Here is a 7,553-nt window from a genome sequence, read left to right as displayed (position 1 = left end):
AAATAGTGTTGGTGCTTCGATTACTGGATGAACGCACAAATATCACAAAGTTATCCTTCATGTATTGATTTAAGGTCTTCTCAAATGCCGTGAAGGATGAAAACGATACACCCACAAATTTCTCAACGAAAGCCACTTCCGAAGCCATAGCAGACGAAGTTCAAAGCCGAATGTGCGCCAATACCGAATGTGCGCCAATAATTTTCAAATGTCTCGATAAAAACAAATCGCAAAAAAATAACGGCAGATGAAGGGGGTTTTCAGTCTACGCATATATGCAAAGAAGTGCAACATTTTGACGTAAAGTTTTTAATGATAGCCATGCGAATACTAGTTTAAGAGATAAAGCACGAAATCAATCGTGGCATATTTTGCATGCCACACCGTTCTCTAGAAGGAAAGTACCGGGCACAGAATGTTCCACCCAGGTGGACACTTGGGTGAGTTTGGATCCGCTCACCGGATGTAACAATGCAAATGGGGTTGTCTGCGTAACTCTGACACAAAACACCGCCGACTTTGAATACCTTAACGGATGAAAAAAATCGCGAATTGTGGAAAAGGTTGACTCACATACAATGAACGTAACTTTCAGGTATTTTTCCACCGGAACAGACTTCCTCAACATTCTAGAATCTAAATGGCCTTTGGAGATGCGGACCTTTTCTGTTAGAAATGCTGGCGTTATTGAACTCTGTTATGTCACTGAGCTCGGCAAAATTGCCGGGGAAAAGGTCAACTCTTGTTATCCATCTTCGAAACTGTAAGGTGGCTAATTAATATGGTTACACACAGTACCAAATGGGCTCGCAGAAATGCGTGCCACTGTTTGCAAGATCTCCACTATGCATACCAACCAAATCAATGCGATGACTTATGTGTGTCGAGTGCGTTGTCACTCCGCCATACCTATGGAATTGCCATTGGCATTTATTCAGTGGACTGATACAATCGTAATGGGTTGTCACTTCTTTTCCTTTTCCGTAAACCAATTTCACTGGACGCTGGATCGAAAATAACAAGTGTACATTCTATTTAATGTCGCTTATAGTTTCAGTAAAACACTTCAGACGTCTTACTGTTAGATAGGGAATTTGTTATTTTCTCAATTATTCCCATCGTCGACAATCGGTAAGCCATGTGTATACTTATGTCCAGATGCCAAAATTCGGTGAGCATGTTCGTTATTCGACCAAGAGTCAACAACTGAAGGCAAACATCCATGCCACATGCCCATTACACATGAATGTAGTTTCTGTTGCCCAAAAGCCGATCGCAGCAGGGGCTCGTTAGCTTCTCCCTGCTCTTGCAGGTGAAATAAAACGTTTGCGCTAAAATTTTGCATTTTGTTGTGTATGTGCTCAAACCAAAATATCATCCCAATCTACGTTCATCTTTTTGCAGCTCAACTAATTTTATTGTCCACTCACTCCTTCGGGGACACGTCGTTGCTTTCCAAAATCCCATTCAATTGTGCGAATACTGGTCGTTATTGCTATGCACTTCGGCCAAATAATTCTTCAGTTGCAGCCCCAAAGTTGAATGCAACTCCCATACCACGTATCTCATGAGTCGTTGCTTCAGGGCCACTGTACCGTAGTTTGGATATCGCATCATTTTGGGGACAGCCTCTGAAACGTTTTGACAGCATAATAATGCAGGTGCCAATTGGCTGCTCTTAGCTGCAAAACCTTTGCGAGTGAAATAAAACTTTTTGAGCCAAAATGTTGCATTCTGCTGCGTATGTGATCAAACGAAAAACCACCTTATTCTACCTTCATATTTTCGCAGCCGAGAAAATTGCGCTGCTAACCGAAGCAATCATACTCCTGTCAAAAATGTCCGATGGAATAATTTTGTAGCATCGTTGAGAATTCAGGATGCCTAGATGGTGCTTTAATGTTTGAACTCCTACTCTGAATTTGTTTGCGTGATCCCGCTGGCTCACCAAGGCACAACCTGGCTTCCGGAATTCTAATCTCATTGTGCGAATACTGGGCGATAATGATAGAAGGTTCTTGTTCTTCAAATATACTCACGCGCAATTCGTTCTCACAGGAGGCTCACATGAATACCTACCGAAACACTCGATCGTGATATTACTCAATCGGATGTGCGGTACCAAGAATGGATACTGTACCCACTAAAGCACAAGGCAACATTACCGCGGGACATTCGGTTGAAGAATATCATGAATGTTTTGACTGGGATTCTGGTAATTCTTCCGTAAAAAACAACTTGGTGTGCGAATTAATGCAGTCGACAGATTTCGTGAAATTCGGGTTCAGGTGGAGCTTTGCGTTGACTGAAATTCAGAGAATGTGCTTACTCGGTGAGCCGCGGGAAGAACGGAGCCGACGAAAAGATTTTATTGAACTTTTTTCATCCGGGTTCTTATCCTGTTGTCTAAGCGATTTGGCTGCAATATAAACTACCGAAAAGAGAACGGGGTACCTACGAATAATGATCATAAAATATTTTGTAAATTTTATTCAAGAAGCTGGAAGGACACAGAAAACTTCCGTTTCCCTTGGTTGGTCGAAATCGAGGTACATAATAAGTAGGCAATGCTGAAAAATGATTCTTGGACAGTTTGGTAAACTTTGGCTTCGGTAGAATATTGACGTGTTTCAGAGCTTTTCTTGACGGAGCTTTTGAACCTTCGAGGTCTTTGAAGTTACAATTTTATTCGTGCTCCTATGTGTTGTATGTTTACGATTGACCGTGTCTTCTATACGTACTCACGTCTACGTCACTCGGCGTGAAATCCGTGAATACCGAGCGTATTCAACGGTATTCTTAGAAAAGTGCAGCTTCTTATGGAAAATTCACAGTGTTTAATGGCAAAAGTGTAAATTTCGAAAGCCAGTATTTCAAACTTTGAGATATCCCGGGAACCACCTGGAACCAAACTCGCCACGGCCATTTAGTCGAATTCGGCCACGTTTTTGAGCGGGAACTTTCTTTTATCTAAGGGGTTTTGTGGAAAGTTTGCATTTCATTAAAATCGGTAAATAATCTTCTGGATCGGAGCAATACTAGAGAGCTTGCACAATCACGGAGACTGGCAGTTTCTGACTGCGAGCTGATGAGAAGAACACACCAAACAGCAGAGATGAAACTGAACCCAAAAGACTTCGCCTTTGCTTAGCAATCAATTAATTGTAAAAATCCCTGAAGAAGGCTGCCCGCGGCAACCAAAATGTAGATTGCAACCACTTATTCCGCCGAGTATTAGACGCACACTTAAACTTTTTATGAAATCGTTGTTCAAAAATGCAAACTTTAACAGAATGTTTTAGCCCTGAAGATCTCCTCAACGCGACCGTAGGATAATGGCTCTCAGCGGCTTCGCGCGTTGTCTCTACGAAAACGGTGGAAATTTTTGTGGAAAAGCTGGCTTCTCAAAGTGGTTTAGACGACAACAACGCCCGTTACGTCCGCGCAAACTTCAATTGGAGCGGTCATTCGCGACCTGGTTAAATAAAATCATTCTATTGTTGCGACAAGCGTCCCGCCGAAGCCAGGAAATTTGTCACAACTAGTAATTGTTGTTTTTTGTGATGGTCAGCATACGTTAAATCTGGTTTAAGGCAAGGTTTGATCTTCAGCGATATACCGAGCCGCCAATGGTACCGTTTGATGAACTGTTGAGTTTGTGAACAGAGCGAGCGCACGGCACAGTTAGATGGCCACTGCTTTCAATTCCCGGCACCAATTAAACGGACTGAAACGGTATTCTGGGTGCATGTAACATGTTCGCCTGGGAAATATTAGAGATATAGTAAACTACGAGGAGTCATCAGACCGGGTACGGTAGTCGCGGAACCGTCATCGTGACGCCGTACTTGGGCTCCTGTACAGCCCCGTACATGAACATCTTGGAAGAGCCGTTTATGGTTGTTATTGTATTCAGGATATTCTTGGGTCCATCGAGTGTTCATGGTGTTTCATTGCTGCTATTCAAACGAGGCAATAAGACAGCCGTGTCTACGTTGGTGACTCAAAATATCAAAAAGTGTCAAAATGGTTTGCTGAAAAGCACTTTTATGTAAGTTAGAATGCCTCTCCAAATAACAGACAGTCAAAGGTATCACCAATTATAACTACTTCAATGAGACGGTACTGCCCGATTTCAAAATCCATACTCGATATCTGCGCGCAGATAATATGTATGCGGTCAATACGATTTGGTGTGGACGTATGTGAGTCTGAAGGAAATGCATTAGCTAGATTCTGCGCGTTTAGGGTAGCTTGGAACTTGCAGGGACATGAGATCAAAGATACCTGGTGTTGTTGCGTATTGGCACGACGGGCTAACGTCGGAATGACCCTGCTACATCCTAAAGAAAAGCTTGTAGATTTGCAAAACTGTTGCTTTTGAGGCGTCATATCACGTGTGTTTGGTGAGTCTCGTAGCATCTTTTTCTCTTCTAACAATGGATATTTCGGTTCATACGGCGTTTGCTCGAGATGTGTTCCACAACAAGAACAAGCTCAGACCAGGATCAGTTTTCGATTCTTTCATTGAAGAAGGTTCACCATGCGCAAGAAGTATACTTTGGAGACAGGGCATGCAGTTGAAGTGAGAGTTGTCAGCTGTGCAATCTTCTGCATCGTCGTGGACAGGAGATGCAGAAGGGGCGGATTTGTTACAGAAACATGTAGGGAGTCCCAAACTTTTCCGTGCACAGAGCGGCGTCCGTCAAGAGTGCCCTCTATCCATTATCGCTCAATTTCGCGATCAACGAGATAATGAGGCGAACGCTGAAATCCCTTGTGGACCTGCTTTTCAAGTATCTTCTGGCAAAAATCTGGAGTATGCAGACATTGTTCTCATCTTCGAAGAGAACGACAAGGCGCTAGTGTGTTTGGATGAACTGACCAAAGTCATTCTGTCCACTGGTATGCACTTTGTGCCCACAAAGTATCACGTTATCACAATGCTGTTTATTCCCAGCGGGTAAGTGGCATACCGTCGGGCATGACCATAAGGTTAGTCAGAATAAAGCGTGAGTTTATATGTAGTTACAAGTCGGTGATTAGGTAAGAGAAGGGTCAAGAGAACGAATGGCATAATTGTGGGCGTGCTACCAGACTGGCTATAACAGTGCCAAACTACACTGCACTGAAATACTTCGGTTCCTGGAAAGCCCCGGAACGGATGTCATTTTTGAGAAGATTTGCCTTGAATGTGCAATTGTGTGAGGATGGGGGCATTTTTGGTTGACCGATGAAATCCCCGGATATAGAACAAATGTTGTTCAAGATCGCAGGTATTTTTATGATGCGGCTGCATAGGTAGTGTGGTGGAAATTCGAAGTTGTGTTAGTTTTGACTGCAGCGTGACAGATGAGGTCAATGCACGAACCTGCAATGCTTGGGTCGCTTTTGCTAATTTGAAACATCTATGGCGTCAAGGCGGTAGATCCGTGAATATCAAGTAACTTATGTGTCAGGCCGCAGAATGGGCTGTTCTGTTGTATGACTGTGATACCTGGCCGTTTGAGAAACGGAAATAAGGCATTTTCAGGTGTTTTACAACGGTCGTCTGAAAACCTTAGCCAGTATGGGTCGGTGTCGGCAAATCCGTAAGGCAACAATTACATAACGCTTTTTCGGTTGTGCACCGGGTACTCCCCTTGAAGAATGTGTCCTTGCGGTCTCCAGCTAAATTATTATCACTATCTGATGCAGTCGCATCGCAACACGATTGTCTGTCTTACTAGCTCATTTACTGGTATATAGCCGACATGATTTTACAAATGAAGATTGATCGCAATACTTTGACATGGACAATGAGTTGGATGAAGCCCAGAAGGATGTTCCTCGTTGGTTAGGTTACTAATGTGGTTTAGTATGTGATGGTCACGAGCTTCAATGAGGAGGACCGAAATGTCAATTTTATTGAGCCATATTGTATCGGTATTGGGGATCAGAAATCGAGTGAAATTGGGATTTGGTGCTCTTAACGAGCAGGTTCGATATCATGCATCCGCCTACTCACCAGATCTTCGCTACGTATGTACCCATGGGTGCACAGCTGAGGACGCGTGTGTACCTTGTAACATAGGGCTCAAGTCATACGACCGACAAGTAAACACTCCGCTTTAGCTTTTACTTCACCGCGCCCAATAACTTATATGGCTGTTGAACCCCACTATCGAATCATCGATGCACGCATGGCCGCTCATTATCACCCATTGGACTAATTACCTTTATAACAGTATATCTCCAGGTTCAGCGCAGACACCGACCGGGAGTTGTGGACAAGGGGACTCGTTAAGCGATAAGTGAGTTAGCCACTAAAAATTTGCTTAATTGCGGATATCGCGGAAATGGTGTCGCGGAAAATGTGCGCGAGTCGTAGCTGATTATACATTTTTAGACGCCCCGTCGAGTAAAACCCGAGAAGTGGTTTGACTACGCATTTTGTTTGTGCCGATGCAACCAATAACGCGAAAATGGTTTAATAAAAATCGGGTGCATATTTTTCAGGCATGAGATGTTGGCAGGTGGATGGCGAATGTATATGCTGGACAACCTTTGGTTTTGGATTAGTCTATTACGTATAGTTGGAACATTATACTCAGCTACGAACATGTGCACGGGCCCGGCAGTTACCATAAGTAGTCTCAGCAGGTAAGATCGAGTATAGTTATGAGCATAACAGGCCGTCTTTGACCATTGGACGGGGTGACTGGGCACAATTGAAGCCTCACACTCAGCGTTGCACATAGACACAGGCCTTGCAATTACGATAAGTAGCCAAGGCAGGCGATATCGGCTATGGTTACGAGTACGACTGGCCGTCGTTAGCCATTATATTAAGATATCGCGCACAGTTGGATGCTGGTTTTTATCAGCCCGCATAAATACTGACCAGGTGTTCACTATAGGTAGCGGATATTGGCAAGAGCGCGCACAGTTATGGTATGACGGACCACCGTTGGGATTTAAATTAGGGCATTGCACATAATTAGGACCTAATAATCAGCGTTGCATATTGGCATTAGCCCAGCAGTTTCAAGAAGTAGTCAAGGTAGGCGATATCGCGCATATTTTTGAAAATGAGGTCCGTTGTTCGCTATTAGATTGGGTATGTGTGCATAGTTTGGGCCTCGTATACATCGGTTTGCATAAATACTGGCCCGGTGTTTATCATAAGTCGCAAAGGAAAGCGGCAAAGCGTACAGTTACGAGCACGACAGATTAGGCTGAATTAAGTCACCGGTTAATCAACGCCGCACACGGATTCGGAACTGGCAGGTACGATAATTTGCCAGGTAAGGCAACATCGAGTACAGCGATGAGTGCGACAGGCCACCAGGTTGGGCTATCACGCATAATTGAGGCTTCATTCTTACCGGCCCGCCGGGATACTGACCTGGTGTTTACCATGGATGGGAAAGATAAGCGGCACCGTGTATGGTCATGGGTATGAAAGACCGTCTTTGGCCATGGGATTAGGCTACCGTTCATAGGTGAGGCTTCATAATCAGCGTCGCACACAGACACGGATCCAGCTGTTACGATAAGTAGTCGAGCTAAGT

Source organism: Opisthorchis viverrini (assembly GCF_000715545.1).
Source record: "Opisthorchis viverrini unplaced genomic scaffold opera_v5_41, whole genome shotgun sequence".
Taxonomy (NCBI): Eukaryota; Metazoa; Platyhelminthes; class Trematoda; order Opisthorchiida; family Opisthorchiidae; genus Opisthorchis; species Opisthorchis viverrini.
Note: the sequence above shows the minus strand (reverse complement) of the source record.